Source organism: Leptopilina boulardi, unplaced genomic scaffold (assembly GCF_019393585.1).
Source record: "Leptopilina boulardi isolate dan_hultmark-lab unplaced genomic scaffold, ZJU_Lbou_2.1 LbouV2_305, whole genome shotgun sequence".
Taxonomy (NCBI): domain Eukaryota; kingdom Metazoa; phylum Arthropoda; class Insecta; order Hymenoptera; family Figitidae; genus Leptopilina; species Leptopilina boulardi.
The window spans coordinates 2124619-2138407 of NW_026137869.1; the positions used below are offsets into that span (position 1 = coordinate 2124619).

General features: G+C 23.0%; 2 protein-coding genes across 4 annotated transcripts in view; both read left to right on the plus strand.

Moving 5' to 3' along the window:
• LOC127283100 (uncharacterized) overlaps window positions 1-13789 on the plus strand; it is a 114031-nt gene that overhangs the window by 21268 nt on the left and 78974 nt on the right. The gene's annotated exons all lie outside the window — the stretch shown is intronic.
• Window positions 10977-13789, plus strand: part of LOC127283097 (AT-rich interactive domain-containing protein 5B-like) — a 230308-nt gene continuing 227495 nt past the window's right edge. The window contains exon 1 of the mRNA XM_051307776.1: window positions 10977-10995. The gene's annotated coding sequence lies outside the window, so the exon portion shown is untranslated. The remainder of the gene's footprint in view (window positions 10996-13789) is intronic.

The window sequence follows — 13789 nt, forward strand, 5'->3', positions numbered from 1 at the left end:
TAATAATAATAATAATAATTTTGCAATACGGTAAAAGTTTGAATAAAAAAAAAAAAATTTCAAACAAAAAAAAAGGATAATTTTCCCCTAAAGCTATTTTACAATTTAGGAAAATAAAAATGAAATAAAATTTTCAACATTTTTTATAAATATTATAAAATTTTGTTATGGAGTTTTTTGAAATCATTTTTTCAAATAAATTTTTGTAAACAAATGTTTATTTAATAAATTGATTATTTTATTTTTAATTTTCCTTTATTATTTAGTAAAAAATTTAAATATTCCATTAAAAGTTTAAATCTATATTCAAATTGATTGAAAAATTATTTTATTTTAATTTTAATTTCAGTTTAGTCGATAACAGTTGTTTTTACGTTATAATAAAAATGAATTCTTTTACCGAATTGTTTTAAAAATAATTTAATTAAAATTGTATTTAAAAATAAATTTTAGTTTTTTTTTAATTTTCTTTTTTTTTTAAGTTTTTCGACTTTTTTTTTTTGAATTGTTGCCTTTCTCTATTATTGATTTAGAACAATGAAATAATATTATATATATATTTGTTATAAAGGAATTCTTGAACGATTATTAAAAATGCGCATAAATCCAATTAAAATATTTTCTCCGAGATTGTTTTCGAGATTATCACGCGTTTGCAGTTTCCATTGCAAGACTACAAAAAAAAAAAAGAAAAAAAAACAGAAAAAAAAAACAAAGCTAGTTTAACGAGTTTTTACAATAGAGAAGACTGCGGGGTTTATATGCATTGAATCGAAGGTTCGCGGAGTCCGGTGGGACTTTTTTTTTTTTTTTTTTTGTCTAAATGAAAAATAGTAGATCTTTGCGACTAACGAATCGAAAGCACAGCAACAACCTACTCCTCCATATAAATGTTCCATTCTCTCTAATTCCTCAAACGACCCATAATTCATAATTATGTCGACGAAAGTCTCGAGAGTGACATGAGAGGGTATATTTGTAATGCGTTAATTGCCTTTCTCACTCTTTTCAAACGTTTCTAACCTGATTTTTAAATCAACTTTTCACTCGCACATAGAGTTATAATTAGAAGAAATCTTTTAATATCATCTATATATTACAATTAGTCGTTTATTTAATTCACATTATAGAAAATAATTTATTAGGCAAAAAATTTTATTCACCAAATGTAAAAATATTACACTGAAAAAAAAATTATTTGATTCAAATATTCGGTTACTTGATTATTACACGGAAAAAAAAATTATTTGATTCAAATATTCGGTTACTTGATTATTACATTGAAAAAAAAAATTATTTGATTCAAATACCGGTGTATTTGGTTATTATCAAATAAATATTTACTTGAATCAAATATTTCTTATTTGAATCAAATAAATGGTATTTGCTTCAAATACTGAAATATTATATATTTGATTCAAATAAGAAATATTTGATTCAAGTAAATATTTATTTGATAATAACCAAATACACCTGTATTTGAATTAAATAAATTTTTTTTTCAGTGTATCAAATAAATATTTCCTTGAAAAAAATAATTTTCATTTATTTATTAATTTTTATTGTATTATATTTATGTTTATTATTTATTTTTTTTAATTAAATAGTATTTATTTCAAATACAGAAATTATTGGTCTAAATACAATTTATTTATTTCAAATAAAAATTATTTTGTTCAAGTAAATATTTATTTGATAATATTCAAGTAACCGATTATTTGAATAAAATAAATTTTTTTCTCAGTGTATAAATTGTTTTTTTAATAATTAGTTATTTTTACTAATAATTAGTTTTGAACTAATAATTAGTTTTTTTTACTAATAATTAGGTTTTCCTACTAATAATTAGGTTTTTTACTAATTTGAATTTAGAGAAAAAATTTTCAAATCTGAATTAGCAGAAATTTTAATTAATTTTCGAATTAAAGAGCAATGAACCCAGAAAAATGTTTCTTTGAATCAAAAAATGTATTTCTTTGATTCAAAAAAAAATATTTTACATTTAATAAAAAAAAATGATTTAGAAACAGTTTTAATTAGCTGTAATTTCAAATAATGACAATTTTAATTATAAATTGAACTTTAATAATAAACTAGAAGTATAATTGAAAAATAATAAATAAAATCGGAGAATGAGAAAGAGAGAGAGAGAGAAAGAAATTTGTTTTATATAAATATGAGATAGTAAAAAAGCAACTAGAGAGTTAGTTTCCTCTTATTTTATTTGTCGTTATATTGTGGAATGCCATTAAATAAAATTCAAAGCGGTTTATAAAAATTACTTTGAGTACTCGAGTCATACAACACAGAGAGTCGACAGTTACAGCAATAGATAGAAAGAGAGAGAGAGAGAGAGAAAGAGAGCGCAATAGCAAAAATAGCTAAAAAACAATCTCTGAGAAGTCGAGCATTTCAAAACGGCGCGGAGGGTTCCGTGTTTCTATCCATTCAACAAGGTTCAATTTGCTTCGTCATTTCGATTCGTTTTCTCTTCAGTGTGTCTGCATAGTGTATAGGGATTATATATATATATATATATATAAACGTAGGTTTTGTTGTTTAAAAAAAAAAAACGATCGCAAAATCATAGCGCGCGGACGAGAAAATTTTTGCAGCATACTGAAATTGGATTGTTCGTTGGAGGAAGATTTTTATATTGGATATAACTCGTCAAATATTATTGTCTTTCTAGATCATAAACCCCCCTTTGAGTTGAAACTTATTTTCCAATTAAATGGCAAAATATACACTGACAATTTCCATTCAATTCGTTTATAATATTGCCATTAAAGAAATATATATATATATTTATATTTAATTTTTTATTTTCGTTTCTTTTTTGTTCTGTCATTTTCTTTAGAAAATGTATATATATATATAGTAATTTTTTTTTTATCATACTCTCTTCTGAGGAGAACATCGTTTCAATAAATTGGTCTCTCTATTGCAAAATGTATTACTTTCCGGTGAGATATTGGCAGGTGCTATCATCTACATACATCGGGCATTTCAAGTTTAAAAACTCTAATCGAATATCAGAATTTCCTAAGTCATTTCTCTGTATATTTTCTATTTTAATGGTTTCTTTTCAATTTTTTTTTTTTTTTTTCAAATATTTTATTGAACGATTTGAAATCAATGCCCTTTGAAATGGGGGCGCATTAATTATTCCATAAAAAATCATTTTCATTTGAAAGTATTTTATTAAAAATAATATTATTATATACATGACAAAAAATTTTCACCTAGATTAGCGATATGTTTCACTAAAACAGCGAAAGTATTCGCTATATTCTAGGGAAATATATATATCGCTGTTCCAAAGAAAGTTATCGCTGTTCAAGGTGAAAATTTTTTTGCGTGATACTATTTTTTATTAATTATAATATTTTTATTAATATAATTAATTATATTTCTATTAATATAATTTTATAATAATATAATTATGTAAATATATTCTAATTCTTCCACACGGAAAAAAAGAAAAAGTAATTTTTCCTACTTTCATACTCTCTAAATCTGAATTAGTAAAAATGTTTACTAATTTAAATTAGTGACTAACTTTTTGCTTTAGAATTAGTTAAATTTTACTAATTGTTAGTAAAAGTTACTAATAATTAGTAAAATTTTACTAATTCAGAAGCAAAAAGTGAGTCACTAATTTAAATTAGTAAACATTTTTACTAATTCAGAAGCAAAAAGTGAGTCACTAATTTAAATTGGTAAACATTTTTACTAATTCAGATTTAGAGAGTAGTAAAACGGGAACAGTCCGAAGTTTATGCGCATCTCTAGTAACTTTTACTCCAAAAATAGTAAAATTTACTTCAGAAATAGTAAAAATTACTACGGAACAGTAAAATTTAGTACAAAAATAGTAAATTTTACTATTTTTGAAGTAAAAGTTGCCAGAGATGCGCAGAAACTTTGGACAGTTCCCGTTTTACTATGAAAGTAGTTTTTTTTGAAAAAATTCAGTTTTTTTTTTTTTTTTTTGAAAAAAAAAACGATGATCAATTTGTATTTGTATGGCTTAGAATGACGTCACGACAGAACGATAGGTGAGCAACTTACATATAGTTACCCTGACTACTCGTCGATGCTCTCAACTCCCTTTCTCTCTCCCCCCCCCCCCTCCTTCCTTCCCTCTTTACGGTGAACCAACCCCTTTACAACACTCCTCTCGACTGCTTTTATCGTACTTTTGTGTACTTCCCTTAACCGGAAAATCCTGTAACAAGTCAGAGGAATTCCCGCTAAGAAAATTTCTACTTTTAGAAAAATATAATTTTCAAGGGAAAATTACACACACATACAGAGGTCAAGGGTCAAAATTGCAATTTTTTTTTGACAATTCGGAAATGAAAATAGAAAATTGCATTTTTAAATCGTAAATAAAAATAGAAAATTGCATTTTTTTAAAATCAAAAATAAAAAAACTAGTTAAATTTTTTTTAATTTTGAAAATTTAAAATCTAAACGAACTTTTAAATGGATTCTTTGTACATAAAAAAAAACGAAGGGGGAAAAATAATTAAATAGTTAATTTAAATAGTTAACACACTCCTCCCCTAAGTTCCCAGTTTACATTTTATGAGCCTTGTTTATCGATCGTGTATATATGTATATATATATTTAGTAGTCTTTTGGAACTTCTTCTTTGTTAGCATTTTACACAGCGCCTTAATTATACACTATATATATATATGTGAGTTTTTCCTCAAACAAAAAGTTGTAAATTATTTTTGTGAGAATATCAACTTTTAAATGAAGACTTTGAACTTTAAATATTATCATTCTTTTCTTTTTAATTAGAATAATAAATATTAGAGAAATTTTATAAATAATTAAAAAGATTTTAATCAATAAGTTCTTTTTTTTCACAATTAAAAAAAAAGGATAAAAATAATAATAAATAAAATTTTAATGTAATATTATCAAAGTTAAACATCCAATAAAGACTGGGTAATTGCTTTTAGCATCTACAAAGTACCTTGTTCCTTAGTGCATCAAGTGTATATATATACCACTTCTTCCCTTTGAAACAATTTCTAACTATATATATATATATACATACACAATATTATTATCGTATAAGGGGGTTGAGTAGAGTACAGAATCTATAACTAGAGAAATTGGTTAAATTGAAAAACAATAAATATGAAACAAAATTTAAAATCGAAAGATTGATATTTTTTGCTAGAAATTTAAAAAAAAAATGATTTTTCAAAAATTTATTTTTTTCTTTAGAATTTAAATATAAATATTTTTTTACGGTCAATATTTGTTTAGAAATTCAAGCGTTCATTATAACCCTTCTAAGAATGTCGCTTAACGAAATATTTCTTGAGGAAAAAAAGAAAAGAAAATTGCTGGCAAACATGAAACTGAATTTTTTCACTGTTCAAGAAAGGAAATTTTTTTTTTTTTTTTTCTAAGAGAGAAAATGTTACCACCCAGCGAAATAATATATTTGTCATATGGAGGCAAATAAATACATATTTCATTCAAGTATAAATTTTTCATTTGTTTCCAATAATTTTTTTTCAAATATAAATTTTTGTTTCACAGAAAATTATAAGGTATTAAAATAAGCTGCAACGCTTATTATTTTAATCCAATTTTACTTATTTTAATACCAAAATGGATTAAAATAAACAAAATTGGATTAAAATAATAAGGGTTGCAGCTTATTTTTATGCCTTTTAATTTTCTGTGTTTTTAATAAATATTTATTTGTTTGAAATAAAAATTTTATTTGTGGCAAATAAAATTTTTACTTAGGTCAAATAAATGGGATAGTATAGGCAACTGAGACAAATATACGTTTATTTAACTCAAATATATTATATTTGGTTGAAATAAAATATTTGATACTAAATCTGTTATTCCTTAGGAGGTTTTGGGGTTTTCTAAATATTGATTTGAAGTTAGTCATATAAATATTTGATTTAAATAAATATTTATTTGATTGAAATAAACATTTATTTGATTCAAATAAATAATTAATATTAATAGTCATAAGCGATTGAATAAAAAAAAAAATTTTTTTTTTTTTCGTATATATATGAACGAGCACTTATATTTATATATATAAAGGAAAATTTTGCAATTGAGTTGGGCAAAAACGAAAACTCATTTACCTTAAGTGCTCTATTGATTTCCCTTACACATTATGATTTATATCTTCCTCGACAAAAAGTATTTTTTTTTTACCTCGTTATAATACGAAGAAGAAGTAGTGCACGTAGAATGTAATAAAATTGATTTTTTACGCTCTTACGCTTTATAGAAGCGGAAACATTAATTAGAAATAGCAAGTTTATAGACTCACGGGGTATATGGGGGAGAATTATACAGTGCTAGATTTAATTATAGTTCATTACTCGGTTGAAGATTTTTAAAATGCGCTTACATATTTAAATGATCCCAATTAAGAAATAGGCCTTATTTATTTATATATATACATATATTTAAATAGCAAATTTTCTGTAAAAACAAAAAAAGATTCGCTTATATTGAGACCAAATAACAAAATTTATTTTTGTACTAAATAAGAAAATTTATTTCGACCAAATAAAAAATATATTTGAACCAAATAAGAAAATTTATTTAAAGCAAATAAAATTTATTTCTTTGAAAAAAAAAGTAAAATTTATTTAAACCAAAAAAAAATTAATTTGAAGTAAATAAAATTTATTTAAACTAAAAAGAAATTTATTTGAAGCAAATAAAATTTATTTAAACTAAAAAGAAATTTATTTGAAGCAAATAATATTTATTTAAATGAAATAAGATTTACTTGACTTCGAGTAGACAAATAATATATATATTTTTTCTTTGATTGCAAATACTTTTTTAAGAGTAGCAAAAAAATCAGAGAATTTCCTTTTTTATGAAAGAAAACTTGAAGATAGATAGAGATGATAAAATATTAGATATTGAATTTTCAATTGCGTGTCAATGAAAGCGCGGAAGTATCTTATAATAAATAAATAAATAAAAATATATATATATATATATTGAGAAGTAATGCATTGGTTATTGCAATCGCGAGTGTATTACGCACACGGTATATAGTCATACATCTGAGGTTCCTGACCGATGCCGAAGCAAGCAATCGCGTTCGAAAACTGTAGTCGCGGTATAAATTATAACTAGACTAACAAGAGGCATGCTCTATAGTATATATATATATATATATACGATGATAGCGTCTCTCTCTCTCTCTCTCTTTCTAAGCCTCTTCAAAGCAACTTTACTGTATATCAAATTAGTTTTAAAGAATCCCTTTCACGGAAATATAGATACTGCAAAAACTATATATGACCTCTCTCTCGAAAGAATTTTTCCCACTTTCTGTATAAACATTAAAAAAAAAAATTTATTTCATTCAAAAATCGGTTACTGTATTATCAAATAAATAATTTTATTTTCATTTAAATTTTAAAGTACCAAATAGTTTTTATTTGAATTAAATAAATTGTATTTGAGACTATAATAATTTTTGTCTTTGGAAACAAAATATTTAATTCAAAATAATAATTATTCAAAAATATTTATTTGATAATAGTCACCGATTAATAGTCACCCCACTTCGGAAGTATATATCCAAAGTACACAACGTTTATAATAAACGATTTTTAAAGAAATAATTTTTTTTTTAAATGAATGAAAAATTATAAATTTTCATCCTTAAAAATATTTCTCGCAGTAATGAAGCTGAAGTACGCAACGTTTATGATAAATGATGTTTAAAGAAATAATTTTTTAAAATGAAAAATTCTCTAATTTTTCGTCTAAAATATATTTATTGTTGTTTTTATTAATCAACAAAATTATAAAAAAAGTATTTTTAGGCAAAAAATTATAGAATTTTTCATTTTAAAAAATTATTTCTTTAAAAATTGTTTATCATAAACGTTGCGTACTTCAGCTTCGTTCGCAGTATTTGTTAATTAAAAAATTATGAAAAATATATTTGTATAATATATATTATTACGAAATATATAATACGGAATTACTATCTTATTTAGGAGATGAAATTTTTTTTTATTAGTGGGTGCTCTTTAAATCTGAATTTAGAGAGTGACAATAAAAAAAAATAATTAAAATTAATAAAATAATTAATTAAAAAATTATAATTATTTATTATAATTATTAATTAAAAAAATATAAATATGATTATTAAATTATTACGCTTTATAAAAGAAGAATTTTTGAACGTTTTGTTTCTCTCTCTTTTTGGGCAAATCAGAAAAATATTCCTCTTCCCCCACCCCCCACTTGCTTTCTTCTTTTTAATGCTATAATCAATCATCTGCGTTTATGTAATTTACTAACTATGGTGTCTAACGTTAATTATTAGTATCTAATATATAAAAAAAATGCAGATGCTTTTTTTAGAATAAAAACCAAGTTGCACACAAGTTTATCCGAAATACTGTGTATTTGTGTGCGCCAGTAGATTTTTGATAATCGCTTTTTTGGCATAATAATTTTTTTCAAATTTCCCTTAAATTAATGAAAATTCTTTAATAATGATAAATAAAAAATTTATTTGATTTAAATAAAAATTATATTTAGTTTAAATATGAATTATTTGGTTCAAACACAATTTATTTGGTTCAAATACAAATTATTTGGTTCAAATACTAATTATTTGGTTCAAACACAATTTATTTGGTTCAAATATTAATTATTTGGTTCAATTATGAATTATTTGGTTCAAATTCAAATTATTTGGTTCAAATACAATATATTTGGTTCAAATTCAAATTATTTGGTTCAAATTTGTATTATTTGGTTCAAATTTGAAGTATTTGGTTCAAATATGAATTATTTGGTTTAAATACAATATATTTGGTTCAAATATGAATTATTTGGTTCCAATACAATTTGTTTGGTTCAAATATGAATTATTTGGTTGATATACAATATATTTGGTACAAATATGAATTATTTGGTTCCAATACAATTTGTTTGGTTCAAATATGAATTATTTGGTTTAAATATGAATTATTTGGTTCCAATACAATTTGTTTGGTTCAAATATGAATTATTTGGTTGATATACAATATATTTGGTACAAATATGAATTATTTGGTTCCAATACAATTTGTTTGGTTCAAATATGAATTATTTGGTTTAAATATGAATTATTTGGTGCAAATATGAATTATTTGGTTCGAATATGAATTATTTGGTTCAAATTCAAATTATTTTGTTCAAATATGAATTATTTGGTTCAAATACAATATATTTGGTTCAAATATGAATTATTTAATTCAAATACAATTTGTTTGGTTCAAATATGAATAAGTTGATATTTGGTTCAAATACAATATATTTGGTTCAAATACAATATATTTGGTTCAAATATGAATTATTTGGTTCAAATACAATATATTTGGTTCAAATATGAATTATTCGGTTCAAATACAATTTATTTGGTTTAATTATGAATTATTCGGTTCCAATACAATTTGTTTGGTTCTAATATGAATTATTTGGTTCAAATTCAAATTATTTGGTTCAAATTTGTATTATTTGGTTCAAATTTGAAGTATTTGGTTCAAATATGAATTATTTGGTTTAAGTACAATATATTTGGTTTAAATACAATATATTTGGTTCAAATATGAATTATTTGGTTCAAATAAAAATTATTTATTGAAAACATTTATCTCTTGAGGTATTTTCATTTTTAAGGCACATTTTATTCTTTATAATATTAGCAATTAGTACAGGAAAGAGGAAATAAATAAATTTTATTATCTATTATCTGATAATCAAAAAAGAAAAAAAAGGAGAGAGAGAGAGAGAAAGAGTGAAATCTGGTGCAAAACAAACGGCAGAAGGTTAAAATATATGACCTGTTATTATTATTTATATAAAAAAAAAAAAGAATGTTTATTTCAAAAATTGAACTTTGATCATAAGAAAATATGTCGCCGTTATACTTTGCACTTCTTTTATCCATCTCGCATTTCCTTTGTTTTATATATATGTAGTGTTGTCACCACAGCCAAATAAAGTTAGATCGATATATGCATATCATGTGTGTAGAGGCTAACTCTCTTTGCAAATCGCTCTGACATCGTATTCTCGCATTGACTGTACCCTAGAAGCAAAGCTTCGTTTATACACAGGGATGGGTCAAGGATCTCTGAAGCCTGATACTAACCATTGAAGCGCATTTTCTTCAATTTTAAATTGCATTCGCTATATAATATATCCGAATATTCTATATATATATATATATATATATATATATATATATATATAAATATTTGATAAATCTCAGTTATACGGAAAAAATCATAATTTCGCTCCGTTATCACTGATTTCTTTTTCTCTAATATAATTTTTTTTATATATCTTCTTTTTTTTCAAATATATATAAAAAGCTCTCGTCGCAAAAAAAAAAGGCTTTTGTGTCATCGTCACTTTGGGTCGGAAAATATTTGTTGTGATCGACCAAGTGAAATCAAAAGCATCCTATGGTTTGCGGTTAAGTGCTTTTTCCTTTATGACGCAAAAAAATACTAAATAAATAAAAAAAAAAAATAAAATACTTTTGTCTCAAAAACTAATTTCCTTGTTATAGTGCTTCCGCTCACTGCATTTTTATACATATATATATACTATATGTAAGTTTCGTTCTCATAATTTTCGCCGAGGAGATATCTTTATTGCGCAGTTGTATCACAATTTTTTATCGCTTGCTAATTATTGCTCCATCTCTTTCTCTATTATAAAATAAAGTAATAATATCATTTAGATTTAATTTTCTTGTGAGACGTTATAAATATTTTCATCATATATATATATATATATGATTCTTTGAGAATCATATATTATGTTATGGATTAATTTTTTTTCCCTCGTCCATTCATTGGAATTTAATTAATAATTAAAGGGCTGTGCCGCTGATCATTTGTTGCTTTTGTGCGCCACGCTGCCGCAGAGGCCTTCAAAAAAAAAATTAAAAAAGAATATTTTTTTAGCGCCGACGAAAAAGCTCGTCAAAAATTATTATAGACGCTAACGCTTTCTTTTTTTTATACGCTAAAATTATACAGCCAGGTGAAAAAATCTTTTATCTCAAAGGTATATTTTTTTTCAAATTTGGTTTGTTTCCAAAAAAAAAATTTTGTTTCAAATAAATTTCATTTGTTTCAAAAAAAAATCTGTTTCAAATGAATTTTGTTTATTGCAAATAAATGCTGTTACAAATAAATTTTGTTTCAAAAAATTTTTGTTGGAAATAAATTTTATTTGTTGCAAAAATAAATTCTGTTGCAAACGTTATATATTTGAAACGTATTTGTTTACAAATATGTTAAAAATTTTCTTTTAATTAAAAATTGTATTTCCATTAAATTTTTATATTTTGAAAAAAAATTCGTCGTTCGAGAATTTATTTTTATTTAATTCAAATGTATATATTTATATATATATTTGGTTTGAATGAAAAAAGAAAATTTCTCTTAGCGTATGTAATTAATGTTTGAAAAGAAAAAATGCCACAAGGCTCTAATTGTTAATTACAGATTTCTGTAAATGAGAAAAATTTTTTTTTCTTTTTTTTTTTTTTTTATTATTAAAATTACACGAACTCGAGCAGAAAGACTTCCCAAACAAAAAAATGTGCACGTCTCTCGCACTGCGGCCTTTTCCATCCTTCTCGAGTACAATGACCCTTCTCCCTCCAAATAATACATTTGTGTCTACGTCTGCAACTAATCGCATTAGAAATATTAATTTTTTTTTTTTGAAAATTTTTCTTTTTTTTCTCTTGTAAAATAATTTTTTTTACAATTTATGAAATTTTATATTTCCAAACATGAGTTTTTAAGAGATTTGTAATAATTAATTGGTAGTATCGTTAATTAATTTTAAAAATTATTGACTTGTATTAATAATTATTATTTTTAGTATTAATAGTTATTAATTGATATTAATAATTGTTTATATTTATTAATTAATAATAATTATTGATTAGTCGTGATTGGCATTAATATTAATTATGTTTAGTATTAATAATTAATATTAAAATTAATATTAAAAATTAATAAATTAAAATTAATATTAAATATTATTGACTTGTATTAATAATTATTATTTTTAGTATTAATAGTTATTAATTGATATTAATAATTGTTTATATTTATTTATTTATATACAAATCTCCGCGGTCCAATAAGGACCATAAAAGGATAACAAAAAATAGCGAGAAATTAATTAATTAATAATAATTATTGATTAGTCGTGATTGGCATTAATATTAATTATGTTTAGTATTAATAATTATTAATTAATATAAATAGTAATTGTTAATAATAATTATTAATTGGTATTAATATTAATTATTTTTACTATTTTTAGTATTAATAATTGTTAAGGAGTGTGGCGGGTCAACATAACCTCAAAAACCTGTCAAAATTAAAAGATTGTTTTTAACGCAAGCAAAAATATAATAAAAAATAAATATTAATTTCAAACAATTTTAGAAGATCTAGATTTACTCCTTTCGAAAAAAATTATTTTTTTCCAAAATATTTTGTCAATAATTATTTTTTTAACATTTAGTTTTTTTTTTCTTTTAAATCAGACAAAAATTGCAATTTTTAACCAATTTTTATAAACAAAAGCTCATTTTACAAAGTGAAATGTTCTCTACAATTGTTACCTTTTTTATATTGTAATAAATATTTTCTTAAAAAGTTATTTAATAAATAAAATTTTAATTGCGTTTATAACTTTTTAAGAAAATACTTATTACAATATAAAAAAGGTAAAAATTGTAGAGAACATTTCGCTTAATGAGCTTTTGTTTATAAAAATTGGTTAAAAATTGCAATTTTTGTCTGATTTTAAAAAAAACCTGAATGTTAAAAAAATAATTATTGACAAAATATTATGGAAAAAAATAGTTTTTTTTCGAAAGTAGTAAATCTAGATCTTCTAAAATTATTTGAAATTAATATTTAATTATAATTTTGTTTGCGTTAAAAACAATTATTTTTATTTCAGTTTTTTGAGGTTATGTTGACCCGCCACACCTTCTTAATATATTCAATAATTTATTAATAAATATTAAAGTAGGTAATCTAATTTTAATTTTTTAATTAAAAAAGTTTTGAAATTTTTTTAACCAAAGGGGGAGGGGCTTATTTAGTGCAAAAAATAATTTATTTATATACGGAAAATAATTATACTTGGCTTTTGACAATAAAACATTTAAATTGCCAAATATTAACTAAATTGTTTGTTGTCAAAAGAAAAAATAATTATTTTCCATGTATTAAATTAAAAAAAAAAAAAAAAAAAAAGTGTATAATTATTTTTAACACTTCGATTTTATTTACCCGCACGAGATAATTATTAAAATACATATATATATTCAAAATATTATACATATTGAGATTGTAAGTTGCCATGACACCCAAGCCATTGTCATTTCTCTCTAATTATACTTGAACTCGCTATATATATATGTTTTCAAATACGAAAACATAATATTATATTCGCGATCCTCCGCCATATATATATACAATATGTGTATATATATGTATACATATCCGCAATTTAATACAAGCCTTGTCCCTCGAACTATATAATCATTATCGTTACCCTCATCTGGAAGCTTGATCGTTAACTCAGCGCCCACCTTTATTCTGAAAAATGTTTCAATTTTTGTTGTTTTCAAAGCTAGAATAATAAACGAAATATTAATTAAAACTATAATGGAGGAAATATCAGACACGCAGCAAAAAAACATTTC